Genomic DNA, 18952 nt, shown 5'->3' with positions numbered 1-18952 from the left:
GGTACCCACAAAATGATGTACTAATATAAATATTCCTTGTCAAAGGATAGACCATGTTAGGAGTCTGTTACAACATTCGGTACATATGAGTCCTTGTTAAGAGACTTTAAATCCTTGTTAGGAGATTCCAACCATGTTAGGAGTTGTGGAAGACAACTGGACTCATTGCCCAAACAACTTCAAGGTTAAGGTCAATGAACCCACTGTCCAAATGATCTTTGTATTTATTCCTTGTAGAATAATAGAACTATAATGTACTTTCTCTATCTCTATCCTGTCAACCAGACCTCTACTCCTTTAGATCTTGTAACCAAATCTCCTACTACACATCCAATGATCCCTTGGATCACTTACATGCATTCAACAAGTATTTTGCTCCTTCTCGCACTGCGCACTACTACTTTGCATTCCACTTGATCTTCTAAATCAAGATACATTACAAATAAAATAAAACAACTTTCCTTTATACCATATATTCATAATAATTCCTTGAGTCAGCCTTGAGGCTTTCCCAATTAATTAAAATAAGATAATTAATTAATTCACAATTGTAACAACACTGTCGGCTCACAATCTATACAAAACTTCACACATGTAAAACCATGTCTTGTGCACATGCTGGCATCATCATACAATTGTCCTCTATCACTGTATTACTACTCATCTCTTCATTAAATTTTAGATGAAAGATAGCAATAGATCATCAAAACTTAGTTTTCCAATGCTCTATTTTTTGCACTACTTCTAGTAAATCAATTGTAACTTCCATACACCATTGACTCGGACTTAGTCCTCTTAACTAGGTCATCAAGAAAACCTCAAGAACATGTTCTTAACTGTGCATCATCTAAAACTTCCTTAGCTTTTGTGCATACTAAGATTATTGATTGTTATTCTTCAAGTCTTTACAAAATTACTGCTATGTTGACATCAATGAAAAATGTAGTCATGAATGCAATACAATACTCTCCAATTCTTAGGATACTCCCCCAATATAGTATCATCATCATTCGTGCTAACATACACACACACATACACATTCAACACCCCCCCCCCCACCCCACCTCTCTCTCTCTCGCCCTCTCCCTCTCTATTTCCCCTCTATATCTATAACCCATCTCTCTCCCTCTCCTCACCATATCTCTATATATCTAACTATCTCTTGTAAGAATATAAAATTGTGAGATTGGAAAACCACAAGAATTATATTTGGTTTGTTTGCCACCCTAGTGATCCTATAAAGAGTATAAATTTTGAGACAACAAAATGTCAAATTGTAAATGAATGTAAATAGAAAGAATTCAAAAAAACTCTGAACATTACTTGTCTCAGATTAAAATTGTCATTTCATATGACATTTTTCTAGAAAAAATTACACTTTTCCTTTAGAAGCATTAAATGATGATCTATTTGTTAAGTTATCTAAAGAAGACTCAAAATATAGAAAAACATCATTGAGCTTAAGATGGTTTTAGAGGAAATACTAGATAGAATGAAGAACACATGGATGAAACAAAATGATAAGTGGACAAAGAAATGAAAATTTAATATACATCGGTGTTAAAATGCCCACAAAGTGTTGAGTGTATTGACAATTTGTTGGCATTGTTGTCCTTAATGATAAAATTCTTGCACTACTTGCAATTGTCTTGTCTTTGGTACATTAAAATGTTAAATTCATATTTGTATTTGTTTTGGTTGATTGATGTGTGATATATGAATGATTACATCAATGGTATTATTTATTGGTGGGAAAATAATAATGAGGAGTTAATGTAAAAAGAGTAAAAAATATCAAATCATTTGTCATTATTGTGAAGAAGAAAATAAAGGTTTTGATAGAATTATTCAAGTGTGAGTATGGAATAAAAAATAGTTACTCATGAATTCAATGTTTCCATTTTGAAAATGTTGAAGAGAATGGAATTATAAGAGTTTGATCATGGGAAAATTAGGAAACTGGAAGTAGGGATATCTGTTGAAGTATCACAAAGAATTAAAACCTTGGGTTTGGATGTTTGGGGAGGATTTCCCTAGTTTGCAGAGAAGAAATATATCTTGTTTATGCTGAGTCAATTCAAGGATGATAATTTACCATTGGATAAATCTTAGACGGTGATGAAGGATGTGATCAAGGAAATTACTAGGTTGTGCATTATTAGAGCTCTTCTTGGAATAAAGCAAATAAAGGACAGGGATATGCAAGAGTGGATTCACATTGATAGTGTAATACCCCTCTTTTGCTACCATTGTAGACTTAGTTGTTAAATTTCTATATGAATCTTTTATATATGTGTTATCCCTTATTTGATATTTGAAATGCAATAATTTGATATGTTGAGTAATTGATTATGTCAAGTTATAGCAATTTCCTACTTGTAGTGATGATGCTTTAATTGCTATTTGTTAGTTAATGAAATTACTTTTATGATGATGTCATATGGTGTCTCTTAGAAAAATGTTTATTATGTCCTCATGATGATGAGATGTTCATGTTATAATATGTTGTTATTTACATTTAGGGATTTACTATTATACTTACCCCATAATTGCATGTGTATGGTGTGTGTGTGTGTGTTTTTACATTTATGTTTGATGTGCCTAATATGGTTGAGGGAGGGAGTCGTAGTCACCTGCTCGTCAAGATCTACATGATGTATCACTCTCCATCATTTTCTATTTAGCTTAGATATATATGCACATGTGCATGCTTGTATTTTATATAGATTTACTGGTACTAGGCATTGACTTCCCTGAATTGCCAGGATGAGTGTGCCCTATTGCAATAACTTAATGGTAAGAATGGAGAGATAATGTTTAGGTCCAATCCCAACCATAGCTTAATTACTTATTCTGAGAAGGAGGACATGTATCTAACTTTCCACCCTTTTTTAACCCATGAGTTTATCTTTGTCAGTGTTGTTTACTTTTGAGTTTTGGTCAGTTTTGGTAATGTTGCTTTTAGGTGGATTTGGTTGTGTGATTTATTTGGTAAATGATTTAATTATAATATTTGGGTTAATCATATGATATTGAGAATTATTAAATATTATATGATTAAAAAGAAAATATGAGAATATTTAATTAATTGAAAATTATTAAAATATGTACTTTAGTTTAAAAGATATAATTAAAAAGTCTAGTTTAAGAAACTGGATAAAGAGAATTAAAAATATTAAAAGATTAAAAATTTAATATTATTTTATTATAGTTATTTAATTAATAATAATTAGATTAGAGTTGCATTTAAATAATGAGCTTTAATTATTATTATTATTTTAAATAATAAATTGTACTTTAATTAGTGCTTGCACTAATTAATAAAGTGGAGAAAAATAATATAATATAATATTTTAATAAAAAAGTTCTTTAAGTGTGCATGAAAGGATTAAATAAATTTTTTTTATTTTTTTTTATCGGTAAACGACCAAAGCCTTGATTATGTTAATTTAATAAAAATAAAATACATCAAAGTATCTCTGTTCAAACGGGCAGTGGTAGGAAAGAACGGAGAAGAAATCCTCCAATCTTGCCCGGGACCTTAGTGATGTTTTATACATAATTAAAAGGGGCATACCCTAGTCATTATTTCAAAGAGTTTTTATTATTACAAGGAGAGAGGCGAGAGCCCCTTCTGAATTTTGAACTCTTTTGTCACTTCTTTTACTATTTAAACAAAACCCAATATCCTAGATGATTGGTACACCCAGAGCTTAAAATCTTCATATGTGCCTCTTTTTCTCCATTCGCCTGAGATGCTTTCCCCTAACTATCCTGCTACTCAGTTATGCAGCTTAAAGTAAATCTTAGTAATGTTAGATAAAAATAAGATATCATGAGAAATTGGCAAGATAAAGAAGAAGAGCTAACGCTAACCAAGAGGGACATAATAGGAGTAAACCAAACAAAGGTAGTCTGAGTTACTTTCATAAGAGCCCATCATTATATAAACAAGACAAGGGATATTTCAATAGCATTGTATCTTATTAGAACAAGATTTAAATTATATTAATCTAGAAGTCACTCTATTTATGAATAAGTCTTTTATGTATGCCAAGAGTATGATATTATTCTTAGAGCACTTACAAAGATAGTAAACAGAACAAAAAAAATTAACCTTATCAAAGCCTGCTTGGGACTAACGTATTTAAATCTGGATGTAGTTCATATTTAGAGTCGGAGTCCTACTTATTAAGTCCATAGCTAATTTATCTGAGATTGTCTATCAGTAGTTTTCAATATAATTGAAATCTTGACCTTCATCATTACTTTATTATCCTTTTATATATCTTAATTTAATTTGTGGTTGTCGATGAAGATTCTATAGTTTGCTTTATGCCTTGTTCTGCTAGAGTTAGTAGCAAGAAGTCTAATTTATTTATTTCCATTACTAGTTTATGAGTCAAACCCTCCCTCTTGTTATAGCTTTGGTTAGACAGATTATATTAGTGTAATTTAATCAACCTGACAAATAAAATCATACCAAGGAGCTAAAATGCAACAGATACTTTCGTCCAAATGATTTGTAAGATATTGATTTATTTATATTTCTGATAATAATATTTACAAAGCGATCTCTTTGAATCACATAAGATATACTAATATATGTAGCCGAGTTGCAAACCACCTACTATATATAGACTAGGAAAAATTGCATAACATCCTAAATAAGCTAAGCTATCCTAAATCTGCAAAATTCCCCAACAAAGAAAACTAAAGTGATCTAGAGCCTAACTGACACACTTAGAGACAAGAGGGAAGACAACTGAAGAAACAAAAAGCAAAGCCTACCACACAAAGAAGGGCTAAAACGGGTTGGGAGCAAAGGAGGGGGGAGACAAAACAAGGGAGCCCCCATACAAACTACAAAAATCCCAACGAAAGGAGACCAAACACCCCTAAAGTGAAAAGACTTTGATGCCCTATTTTTGCAGTTTGGCGAGAATTCAAAAGCATACTTTTCCCAACTTGACTTCTCCATATTTGAGGTGCAAATTTCTAAATCCTCCAAGTTGTCAAGATCCATGCCCGCGCGTATGTATGATTTGAAGATGTCGAGATAACTTTTAAGCTAGTCCTTGTTATTATCATTAATAATCCCTCTCCATCGAAGGAGGAACTGAATACTAGCCTCCATTTTAGGCCATTCTTTTAGGAAAGCCACATTCTCTCAAATTACCAAGGTGGGGGCACCTAATAACCACTTCCAAATCAAATCTTCCTAGTGGGTGTGCAATATACATCTCAAGAAGTGGAATCCTGAGTTTCTCATTGATGCTTTTAATGACTTCTTCCAGTCCCACACACCAAGTTGGGTCAAAGATGTTGATGTAGAGTCTTATCATTGCCCACTTATCTATCTTATCTCTGGCTAGACATCCAATAAATGTCCCTATTATGTCACTATTAGTCCACCATGTAAAATCACAGTTTAAAATGCCTTCTCCAATGGTGTGACACACTGTAATCTTGGTCATGTTATCTACTAGTTTCAGCAAACGATTCCACCTTTTCGGTTTCACACTTCCTCAAAAGGCCATGGTCCGCACCTCTGAAGCATGAAAAATGTAGATGTTAGAATCCATCATAGGGTTTAGAATAGGCACAAGTTGGCAAATATGGAAAAAAAACTAAAAAAAACAAGGGCAAAGTAGACTACAAGCGACGATTCTAGATAAACCTAGATATCTAATGTCACTCACAGAAGCCACCACATGATGTCGAGACTTAATGATGTTTCCTAGATCTAGAGACCTTAAATGATGGAAATAAGGGGGGAAGGATGAAAAGAGAGTTGAAATGATGGCAGGAAATCATCATACCTAGAGAAGATTAGAGCCATCATAATACTTGATTGGACAACAACTTGATGTTGCTAATAATAATAAAACGCAAATCCTAACATCTAGATAAACATGTAGTATATATTAAGAATACCTAACTTCTTATATTAGATTATGTTTTGCACTCTATGTGTGACGAGAACCTAACAACTAATCCACCAATACCCCCTGCGATACTATGTCACCCAAGATTGCATGCTTATACAATGATAGGCTAAAATTATTAAAAGCTTTGATAAGACCTAAAACCTGACTCAAGTTACTAGGCTAAATTGGAAGAGGAGACCAGTTGTATAAGGAACTTAATAACACTTCGGTTATAATATTTAAGATTTAGTATTAAGAGTTAGCTAATATATACTCTATGAGCCTGTGAACTATTAATCATTAAAGATTAAAAAAATTTCTCCCTTGGCACCCTTATTAGCCAATTGATCTACCTTTTGATTACCTTCCTGGAAAATGTGACAAATCTGAATGTCTGGAAAATGATCCAATGTATTAAGGACTTCTACCAGTCTAGAATTTAGGACCTAATCTGGCATGGATCTTTTCCTAATGGCATTGAGCACAATCTGAGAATCACCTTCAATGATGATCTTTGATAATCCTAAATCTGAGCACATTTGGAGGCCTTCTTGAAGGGCTTCCATTTCCGCAAGATTGTTAGTTGTTGGTTCTAAGGGTTTGGCCCTTCTAGCAATCTATTTACATGAAAAATTATTGATAATACAACCGATACCAGAAATGTTGGGGTAGCCTCTTGAAGCTCCATGAAAATTTAGTTCGGTCCACCCCACTGGTGGAGGGGTCCATCTGTAATTCTTCCTAGCTTCTTTATTTTTCTTTTTGTATGTGAGCGGCAGGTTTATTAGGTTTTTCCAAAAAAAAATCATTAATTCATCCCAATTTGAAAATTTTCCTTCTTCTTTTTGGGTCTTCCTTAGATGAGAGTTTAATGTCTCAACAATGCATGCTTCAATTTTTATAAGAATCTCCTTTGGCTGCATATCCTAATCACCAAAGGTTCTTCTATTCCCTTTCTTTCCATATCTCCCACATAAGAGTGGCTGGACAAATGTTTCATAATTTATTATATATCCCTGTGCTCCTATCTATAGGCCATCCCTTCAAGAATTCTCTAAGGGATATTGGCAAGGGGGCAGTCCAGCCTAGCATTTGTCTGAGCCATTGCCAACAGTTTTGAGCATATGAGCATTTATATAGGATGTGATTAACATCTTCACTATCTTGCTTACAGAGTACACATCTCAATGGACCCTCAAAACCCAACTTACATACTTTGCCTGCTATTAATATCCTATTTTGAGTTGCTAGCCATAAAAAGAATCCTACCTTTGGCAGATAGGCTAGGTCCCAGCATAGCTTAAGAGGAATTTCTACTTCTTCCCATTCTTGGGAATGAGTGATTGCTCTATATCAATCTTTGACATTATACCTGTCATCTTGTGATGCAGCCCAAATGAGTTTGTCTCTTCTGTCGAGTTGCTTGATTTTCCTCTTTTAGATTAGATTTCTGAACACTTTTGTATCTACTGGATCTATATCTATATTCTCCACCAATTTCCACTCCCATCTTGTGGTACCATCAATACATACTTTGTTTTTATAATTGTTGACCTTACTCCCCTAGAGATTGACTAATTGCATTTTGACCTTCTTTGGGATCCCCATACTATTTATTGGGGGGAACCCATCCCATGAATCTTCCCAAAATTAAGCTTTATCTCCTTATCCAACATCCCATGTTAGGAATTTACTAATGAGGGCTTGACTTTTAGCTATAAAGTTCCAACTTTCAGATCATTTAGGGAGAGACCTCATTCTAAAAATGGAATAGGGGTCAACTTAATTCAGATATTTGTTATACATGATTTTGGCCCATTTATGCTATCTTTCTACAAAAAGACACCAGGTGAGTTTAGCTCCAAGAGCCTCATTCTGCTAACTTAAGTTTTTAATGCCTAATTTGCCTAGATCCTTAGGTTTATAGATATTGTCCCATTTTATTAGAGCTAGTTTTTTAGATTCATCTGAATCATTCCAAAGAAAATTTCTAAATTTAGCCTCAAATTTCTCATTAGTATGTTTAGCTAAAGGAAGGCAAGAAATAGGATAGATTGGGAGGGCAGACAATATTGCTTTAATCTTAGTAACTTTACCTACTTTAGTTAGTCATTTGGCTTTCTAACCTTCTATCCACGCATCCAATTTTTTAAGAGCACTATTCCATGCCTGATTAGATTTGTTGCCTTTTTCATGGGAATGTACCTTTGTTGTAGCCCATGATATTATAGATCTGTGTTTCCTTTTCAAGCTTGGTGTTGATGAGATAAATTTCTAATTTTGTAGCATTAATTTTTTGTCCAAAGGCTACCATATACTGTTGGATGATAGCTTTGATGTTTAGAGCCTCATTTTCTAAACTAACACTTGGCAGGATAGTATCATCTGCTTACTATTGATGGGTAATATTAGGCACCTTTTCAGTTACTATAATTCCTTTTATTTTTCCTTCTATATGTGCTTTGGTTAATGCTCTTCTGAAAGCTTCTGCCATAATGATATATAAGAATGGCGATAGTGGATCTCCTAGTCTAATTCCTCTAGAAGTATCAAAGAAACCTTCAGGGGTTTCATTGATAAGGACTAAAATCTTGGTAGTGGAGATCCATTAGTAGATGAAGTTAATCCATCAAAGAGAGAATCCAAAGGCTTCTAAGACTTTGCATAGAAATCTCCAATCAACCATGTAATAGGATTTTTGAATGTCCAATTTCATGAACATACTAGCCAATTTATTCTTGTTGGCTAAGTGTAACATTTCTTGAATTATAAGTAAACCATCTAGGATTGATCTTCTAGGAACAAAACTAGTTTCTTCTTTTGATATAACTTTGGGGAGAACTAGTTTAAGACGGTTTGATAGAATTTTAGACATGATTTTATAAATGGTATTATATAGTGCTATAGGTGTGAAGTCACTTGGTGTTTCAGGGGCTTCTTTTTTGGGAATCAGGGTGAGAAAGGTGCTATTGATTTCAGATAAGATTGAACCACCATTCCTAGATGCTTTTATTACTTTCCATAAGTCATAACCAATAATATCCCAACATTTTTGGTAGAAGAAAGCTTGCAATCCATCTAGACCTAGAGATTTGTCTCAGTTCATATTAAATACCACGAGTCTAACTTCTTCCAAGGAAATAGGGTTGTTTAAGATTTTGTTGTCTTCTTGCGAGACTACTCTAGGTATCGCTTCAAGCATTTTTGTTTGTGCTGCCAAATTCAAACAATCATGATTATTTAGTATTTTATAAAAGTGACTCACAAAAATCTTAGCTATCTTATCAGGATTGTCTATGGTGTTGCTATAGGATCTTTGATTTTAACTATGTAATTGTTGGCTTTGTTATGAAGAGTGCTATTACAGAAAAAACAAATTGTATTTTGATCTCCATCTTCTAGTTATTTTTCCCTTGATTTTTGTCTCCAAAAGACTTCTTCCTTGGCCAGGATTATTTCTTGCTTGGCAAGTAACTCTTTCTCTAGATTGTAACTGTCATTATTCATCCCATTTTTAATTACCTCTAAGTTTAGTTCTTTTAATCTCTCTTCGATTTCTAACTTTTCTTTAAATATATTATTAAAATGTTCATTGTTCCATTCAAGTATCTTTTCTTTAATCAATTTCATTTTTGAGACAAAAATATACATTTTAGAGCCTTTTAAATCACCTTGGGACCACCATTCTCTAATAAGTTCCGTAAAGTTTTCGTCTAAAAACCACATCTTTTCACACTTGAAAGGATTTCTAACTGCTTTATGAGGTTCAAAGAATTTGATACCAATGGGATAGTGATCTGGACCTACAATTGGAAGAATTGAAGAATGGATATCGGATTTTAATTCGCTCAATTCTCCCTTGAGAAAAAAATCTATCTAATTTTTCAGCTATATAGGCAAAATATTTCCTTTTATTGTTCCATGTGTACTTAACATTGATGAGTGGGATATCCATCAAGTTATTGAGATTTGACCAATTTTGGAATTCTTTGGTGGTTTGGGAAATTTTTTGGGTGCCTCCAAATTTCTCATTTATATTTAAAATAGTATTAAAGTCACCTTCGATTAGAATGAGTTCATTGTTATGATTGTTCATAAATATGTTGATTTCTTCCCGTAGCAATTTTTTTATCTATATTAGAAGTTGGACCATAAATGTTAATTAAGATGAATTGAAGGTTATTTTTAATACTTTTGACTCTACTACTCACCCACGAGATATTTGAACTTAAAATATTTAAAGAGACTTTCCTAGGGTTCCAAATCATACCTAAACCGCTAGAGGCTCCTCTAGATTCATGTAGGTAACAATTCTAACTACCCAATTTCTTTTCTACCTATTTCCTTCATCTTTATTTAGTTTTGTTTCTTGTAATAAGATTATTTCATATTGAAATTGTTTTAAATTCTATTTTTAATAAGCATTTCTTGCTAGGAGCATTTAGACCCCTAGCATTTGATGTTGTGATCTTCATGCTGCCTTGGGAAGGAACTTTCCCTTCCCTAAATAAATTATCTGACTAATCTTTTGCTATTCTTTTGCCTGCCCATCAGCTTCTCTGAGCTCCTTAAGAAATTTCCTTCCTCTTTTAGCTTTACCTTTCCCATAATTGGGAGAGTTTATTCCTTCTTTGTTCATCAAGATACCCAACTGATCCATATTTTTGCATGCATTTAAAGCAGTTTTGGATTGTTTGCCTTTTGTGTCGTCTTTATCTTCAATAACCAGTACTTGTATTATTTATTCTCTCATGGTTGTCTAATCCTTTAAACACCTGTATTTACCAAATAATCCTTTATGTGGTTGTCCTCATCAGAACCGTCACCCTATGCTGTAAGGAATTTATGTTCTTGTCTTTGGAGGATTATATTGTTCTTTTCTTCTTCCTTAATTGAAAGTAAGTCTTTTTTTAGATCTTCAAAAGCATAGTTATCTCCACCTAGATTTAATACTTGCTACATTAGGTCCTCTTTCTATGTTTTTTTGCTCTTATCTAAATTCTCTTAATCAAATACTTGGATCAATTCTTCAGACAAAAGTTCCAAGTTTTCCTTCTTAGTCTCATTTAGTATTACCATTTCCTGGTCTTCAATCCTTTCCATATCCTTATTTAGAAAGTTATGAAGATCTTGAGTTACTATTCCTTTTGCCTTACTTTGTTCATTTGCCTTTGCCTTATGTTCTCTTTGGTTGTGATCTGGTGATTCTTTCCTTGTAATAGGGGTCTGCCAAAATTTGGTGAACATGTTTATAACACCATTTTCAGAGATTTTGGTTTCCTTTGTGATTTCTTCTGGCTATTTCTACGGGGTCTTCAAATTTCTTTCCATATGATTAGTCTTTTCATAATTCAATGTTTCGACAAAAAATAATAGGTTGTTTTCAATCTCTTCTATGTTTTTGATTAAGTAAAACAGGTTCTACAGGGGTCCTAAAACCTTAAAAAAATTACAGCATATCTAAAATAGAAATATTAAGAAAATTCCAGCTATAGAGAAACTGCTTAACAAAAGCTAACCATAAACAACAGGCCCTCGGCTAGGAAACAAAAAACTAGTTACACTAGAACAAGAAAGAACTAGCTACACAAGGGGGGGGGGAATGGGACAACAAAGTAGCACTAACTATTAGTTCTCTCTATTAAGAACCTGCAGGGTCTCTGCAGCTTCATTGGTCTTCCTATCATCCACGTCCTCTTGGTCTTGGTTCTGAACATCCACTTGGTACTTGGTTTCTTTCGGATCATCTTCAGCCTACCCAATGTCCAAGCTGGCCTTCTCCATTTCAATCTCTTCTATGTTATTTAACATGTTGTCGGGGGATTTTTTCTCTAGACTCCTTGGCCTAGTCTCTAATAATTTCCTTTCTCCATTAAGACCTTTTGGTTTCTTATCCTTCTTTGCATTCTTTAATCTTGTTTTGAAAATTTTTACTGTTGAGTGTTGTGTTCTATTTTCTTGTATTGACCATAGCTTGATTAATTTCATTTATTCCTCCGTCGGGATCTTTGCAAATAATGTCATCTATTTTTTGTTGGATTTCCATATTAGGACTGATACCTTTGAATTCCTTTGAATCTGCCATGTCAGTGGATCCTTTAATTGATATTGGGAGGTTCTCCAATTCTATGTTTTGGAATTCTCCTTTTTTGTCCTCTCTTGGTTGCTTGATTGCTTTCTCCTAATCTTTCTTGGCAGAGTGTGGAGGCCTAATGTCGCTCTTAGTAGGGGGGTTTGACTTAGTTAGCTTGCCTTTTTCCACTACTCCAATCTCTATTTCTAAACCTACTTTCTTTGTTATATCCTGAGGAACCTTCATCTTGCCTTTCTCGATGATTTTTTTTATCTAATCTTTGACTTCTAATATTCATCATGGGAAAGGTAGCAGGAAGATTTGTAGTAGTTTGTAGCTTTTTGAAGGTTATTTTCCTCTCATCATAAAGTCTAATAATTTCTGAGATTATGCCTTCATATCTTTAGAAGTTTAGTTTATATAGGGATCTATTGGCTATTACTTTTACAAGATTGAATTTTGTATCGTTAGCCTTACATTTAATTAAAAGTTTAATGTTATTACAAAATTCTAAAGAGGCATCCAAACCAATCAGGTCTCCAATCAAGAGACCTATTTTCCTGATTATTTCTATGTTCATTAGTTTCGAGGGTATGGAATGAAGGGTGATCTAGGTAGGTATCAAGAAATCTAAACTATCTTCCTTACAATCTGGAAACCACTCAAAGAACTTAACCACATATCCTTTAAAGAGGCAATCAGAAACATAAAGGAAGTCTTTTTTAACATACTCATTGCTACAATGAATGTAAAATAATTTATCCAAATGGTGAGAGATACTTACTTGATCTTTGTCGAAATTTTCAAGCCAAGTAATAAGATTAAACATTTCTGATCTAGGCTCGTTCCAGAATGCAAATACCCTGACCTTTAGACACTCTTGTCGTCAATTTTTGCTATCTTGATTACTAATAATCATGACCTTTTCTTCAAATTTGAATGTGATACAAGTGAAAGGCGAAAGGGGTGGAGAAATAGGATGAGAATGGAGATTGGTATCCAGATTCCTTCGGTGTGATGGGATGTAATTTTTAGGGGAGGAAGGTGGAGGAGAGGAACATGAATTATCAAACTTCCCACAATGACATTTGTTTAGGGAAGTAGGGTTCATAAAGGCATCCATTAAAAAACATGTCTTTTGAGCATATAGGGTATTTTTGTTTCATTCTGCATATTTGGTAAGATTGAAGAAATGGATTTATCCGTTAAGACTGATTATAGATAGAATGAGCGGGCAAGGCTCCCTATCCACCATATGGGATATTTCCATGTGTTTACTTGATTTAATATTAGCATGGGGAAGAGGATCCGAGGAAACCTAATATGGGCGCCATTTGGTTTCGCTACTAAGACTACCATTTGCTCTTTCCAAAATCTGATGCCCTGTTTTATCATCTTTATTTGTCGAGATTGCTATTGAAGTAGACTCTAATTTGTGATTGTTTTGCCACTTTTCTTGAAGTTCCAACCCATATGATTCATCTAGGATGGAAAATGGGTTCGATGTTTTGACAACAAAATGGAGTTTTGCAGGGTTTTTGTTGATGGATGGATGGAGATTGGAGGCTATCCATGCCTTATCTTGTCTATTACTAGAGTTTTTTGCTTGTCTGAACTAGCAATGTTGTGTGTTTCACCAAAAACCCTGGATTGTTTGGTTCTCGTTTTCAATTACTTTAATGGGGTTCTTTTTTTCACAAAGTTTGTATATCTCACTTTTTCACAATTCGCTCTGCTCACCATTTTCTTAATATATTTTTGAATCAGATTAGGATATGAATAATTAAAGTAATTATTATTTAACAAAGTTAGTGGCTTTTAAAATATCAGAGAATAAAAACCCTAATTAGGGTTATGGTTCTTTATTAGGTGGTTGGTAGTTCATTTGAGGGACATAGGTTTTGGGGAGCACAATTTAGAATTGGATCAAAAGAAATTGTTGAAAGTTTTGAAGGGTTTGGTTTTGCATGCATTCACAAGTTGTCTCATATTTTAACTGCTATTTTGAGGTAGGGTTTGAAAAATCCATTGTAGAATTTTATTAAAAGATGTGTACTTCATGTCTTCTTGGGTGCTTGCATAATGCTTATTAATTTATTGTACTGGTTTCTCGATAAAGAATTATGTTGTAGATTTTGAAAAGGATTATTAATCAAGAAAAATTGGTCGAGGAAAATTGTAGGAAAATCTAGAAAATTATCATGGTTGTATTCTTTTAAAAACCTTTCTAATATAAGGAAAATTTGATTATAGAAATTTGGAAGAAAACAACAAAATGAATTGGTGGGGTTATATCTAAAATAATTTGGTTGCAAAAATTATTGGAAAAATAAAAGATTAATTGAGAAGAAAACATGTTGTAACTAAACTTATACATGCATGTGAAAACAAATATATTAAAGATAGAAAATTAAGTATATTATGGATGCATGATTTGAGAGATTAAAGGCATATAAAAATACTCATTGCATGTTTATTTTTATTTTATAAAAATATAATTTAATAGATATACCAAGATTGGTGTCGTTGGCATAATCTAATAGATATACCAACAAGTAATGGGATTTATACTTGGAACAATAGATGTAAAGACATTGCATATATTGCAGAAAAACTTGACAGGTTCCTGATCAAAGGAGATTTAGACATCAATAATCTGAATGTTACATCCTCAATTTTACCTATTGTAGGATCGGATCACTTCCCAGTCAAATTTGAATTCATCGATCCTCATAAGCCTGCAAGGAACCCTTTTAAATGTGACAAAAGGTGGTTCGTAGACCCAAACTTCATTAATAACATTAAAGAATGGTGGGCTCAGGACAGTTTTGAAGGCTCAAAGATGTTTTTTTTTGTTGCCAAAATGAAAATTCTTAAAGAGCAGATACTTAGATGGAATAAGGAACAATTCAATAACATTTTCCAAGTTAAATTAGACATAGAAAAGTAGCTTAAAGACTTAAACACAGTAGTAATAAAAAATGGTATGAATAATGACAACTATCTATTAGAAAAAGATTTATTAGAAAAATAAGAAGATATTTTAACTAAAGAAGAAATATTTTGGCGTCAAAAATTGAGAGAACGGTGGCTCATTGAAGGGGATCGAAACACTAAATATTTTCACAACTCTTCTTTATACAATAGAATGAAAAGCAGAATTACATGTGTCAAAAATCATTTGGGCACACTTACGGACAACCCAAGTGAAATCGCAGATACCTTTGTTGATTACTTTCAAAATATCCTAAATAATTATGAAGGTTCAAATAGAATAGTACAAGAAAATCTTCTCAAGGTTATACCTAATATTGTCACATCTGAAGACAATAAAGCTCTTAACAAACCAATCACCCTGGAAGAGGTAAGGAAAGTAGCATTTGATATAAACCCAGATAAATCTCTAGGGTCTAATGGATTTCAAGCTTTCTTCTTCCAAAAATTTTGGGATATAATTGACATAGACCTATGGAAATCTATTGAAGCATCCAGAAACGGGGGTGCTCTGTTAGTAGAAATTAATCATTCCTTTCTCACATTGATCCCTAAAAAGGAGGAACCTGTGTCCCCAGGAGATTATAGACCTATAGCACTTTGTAACATGATTTACAAAGTTTTTTCCAAGGTCCTAGCTAACATGCTCAAAGGTATTCTTCCTAAAATTATCTCAGAAGAACAAATGAATTTTATGCCAGGCAGATCCATTCTTGATGGAATTATCATTATTCAATAAACAATTCATTCAACCTACACAAACAAAGAAGCTTGCATGTTCATGAAACTTGACATTTAGAAAGCATATGATATGGTTGATTGGAGATTCTTATGTAAGGTACTAGAAGCATTCGGGTTTTCCCATCAATGGATCAATCTAATCTTCAAATTTATTTTGACACCCAAAATCTCAATGCTTATCAACAACATGCTAGAGGGTTTCTTTGAAATATCAAGGGGTATTAGACAAGGAGATCCTCTATCACCCTCTCTTTTTATCATAATGATGGAAGCATTCGAGAGGGCTGTGACTAAGGCTCATAGGAAACAAAAGATTTCAGGGATTAGGGTAACAAAAAATGTGCCCAACATTACTCACCAACAGTGTGTAGATGATACCAGTCTGTCAGGCAAAAGCTCTATTGAAGATGCTCTTGGTCTTAAAGACATTATTAAATCATATATGGAAGCTTTCGGTCAAAAAGTCAATGAACTAAAATCTGAAATTTTCTTTATTAATACTAAGTCGGATATAGAACAACAAATTTGTAAGATCATGGGATATAAAAAAGGAGCTTTTCCTTGCAAATATCTCGGTATCGCCCTAGAGAAAGGAAGGAAATCTAGTAAGATTTGGAATAATACAATGGAAAAATTGGATATTAAGCTTGGCAGTTGGAAAGACAAATGGTTAACTAAGGCAAGTAAAACCATTAAGATTAGATCAGTTCTTTCAGCCATTCCCATTTTTCCACTACCGTGCCTACCTTTATCTAAGAAAAACCTCCTTAAATTTGAATCCAAAAGGTGGAACTTTTTTGTGGAATGACAATGAAGAGGAGAAAAAGCTGGCGTTGGTCAAATGGGAGAACATTTGCAAACCCAAGGATCAGAGGGGGCTAGGAATCAAGAATTTGCAATGGCAAAATATAGCCTTGGGGGCAAAACTTATTTGGCAGCTTTATAAGGAAAGAAGTCATAAATGGGCAAAGATTCTATACAACAAATATCTTAACGCAAATGATCACCTCTCAATTTTCAGAACTAGAAACCCAAGTAAAGGGTTAGAACGCTGGAACTTTATGTTAAAATGTCATCCATTGATCTGCAAATATTTAACTTGGGACATAGGTAAAGGAGATGAGGCTCTGTTCTGGGAAGACTCTTGGGATGGACATCCCTCCCTCAATCAGAGCCTCATATCAACAGAACTTAAACAAAAGCTTAAGAACCTGTGGGGATGCAAAGTTAGTGACTATAAGACTATAACCGTCATGGATGGCTCCCCTAAATCAGTTTGGAAATCTCTGGAGGGATTGGATGTTGATCCCAATTCCATCAAGGATTATGAAAAGCTATTAGAAGACAAGAGGATTAAGTACTCGAAAAAGCAAGATGGTCTTATCTGGGCCACCTCGAATGATGAAAATTATAGTGTAAAGAATGGATACAAGGCTTTAGTAGAATCCCAATTTCAGGAAAAGGTGGAAGTCCCACTAAATCTATGTTGGGACCCTTCATGTCTCCCTAAAGCTGGATTCTTTCTATAGTTGGCATCCTAAAAAAGGATTCTAACTATGGACAGGCTACACAAATTCAATATTTAGGGTCCATCCTATTGTGTTTTATGCAAGCAAAAGGTAGAAGATGCGGATCATATTTTGTTTAATTGTTCATATTCCAAAAAATGTTGGGAATAGCTTAGGCATAGGTTGGGTTGGTTGACCCCCTTCCCTAATACTCTATCAGCTCTACTAAAAGGTTGGCCCGCACATCTAGTCAAAGGTGTATATCATAAACTATGGATTATTTCCCCCTCCATTGTGGCTTAGGAGATCTAGAAAGAGAGGAATCGACGAATATTCTGCAATCTAGAACTAGATTCGGAGGAGTTATTGTTAAAAATGGAAGCAAGTATTGTTGAGTCTACAAACTCTTACCTCAGAAAGGTGCGAACAGAAGAAGGATCCTTCTCTAATTGGGACGTGCAAATGAAGAAGCTCTGGTCCAATTTGTTGAACCCCCTAATGAGCTACATCAAATATAATAAAAGGGCGAGGGAAAATTGTAAATGGGAATGGCCATCGGCAAGGTGGATCAAATTAAATTTTGACGGTGCAGCTTGGGGTAACCCAAGAACAGTAGGGATTGGTTGCATTATTAGAAATGAATCGGGGAAATAGATCGTGAAGAAAGCATTGTCGATCAAACCTACCTCAAACTATATAGCAGAACTAGAAGCTTTAAAGCAGGGTCTTATTTTGTGTCGTAGGTTAAAATATCCCAAGGTGATCATAGAAGGAGACTCTTAGATTATATTAAATGCTATTAGAAAGTGATCTACTCCTAACTGGGTTCTCAACTCTCAATTAGAAGAAGTTCTCGTTTACATGGATAAGTTGGAAGAGTACATAATTCATCATATTTTTAGGGAGGGAAATCAAGAAGTAGAACTTTTAGCAAATATAGGGGCAAATGGTGCTAATATATTACTTTTTAATAGTGACACTTTATTATCTAAAGAGCATTAGCCTTCTAGCTTAGCTTTTGGTCCCTTCTGCTTTTGATTTTACCCTATTTTCTTACCCTTGGGCTCTTAACTCTTCATCACCACATGCGAAGAATGTCATGGGAAGAATTAGGTTTAAATCAGACTTATTCTATATCTGCCTTGGATGTATCAGTTTAAACCAATCTTCCCAAGATTTGGTGCGTGGGTTGGTAGTTAGCTTTGTAGGTCTTAGAATTTCTTTAAGGTTGCATTTTGTTTCAAGATTCTCTGTATTGTCGATGTCGTAGGTATCCTTCTCTTTGAATATTGGCCTAATAACATGTGGGGTTGCAGGGCTGGTAAGAGATAGTATTGTCTCACCACTTTCTGGATTTTGTAATCTTATCATATGTTTGCTGCTTAGTCTTAGGATTTATGGATAGGTGCTTTAGTTAATTTTATCTTCGTAACTCTAGTTATTGTGAGGTTTGTTAACCTTAGTATATTCTATTGAGTTATATTAGCATTATTCTCATGTTGGTGTGTAGGCAGTTTTGAACTTTCTCTAATCTAGTCAAGATTCATGCTCCTTATTAGATTATGGTTGGGCATGTGTTATTTGCTTTTGGATCTCTAACTTTGTTTTATGTTAAGATATGATGGCAGAAATCAATATTGGTACAGGCTCTTTCTTCACAGTGGCAAGGAGATTTTGTAATAGTCAAAGTAGGATGGCGAAATTTG

This window comes from Cupressus sempervirens, chromosome 3 (assembly GCF_028749045.1).
Source record: "Cupressus sempervirens isolate cs-2001-9-10 chromosome 3, ASM2874904v1, whole genome shotgun sequence".
In the NCBI taxonomy this organism is placed as follows: Eukaryota; Viridiplantae; Streptophyta; class Pinopsida; order Cupressales; family Cupressaceae; genus Cupressus; species Cupressus sempervirens.
The sequence above is the reverse complement of the archived record's forward strand: the minus strand, read 5'-3'. Positions refer to the sequence as shown.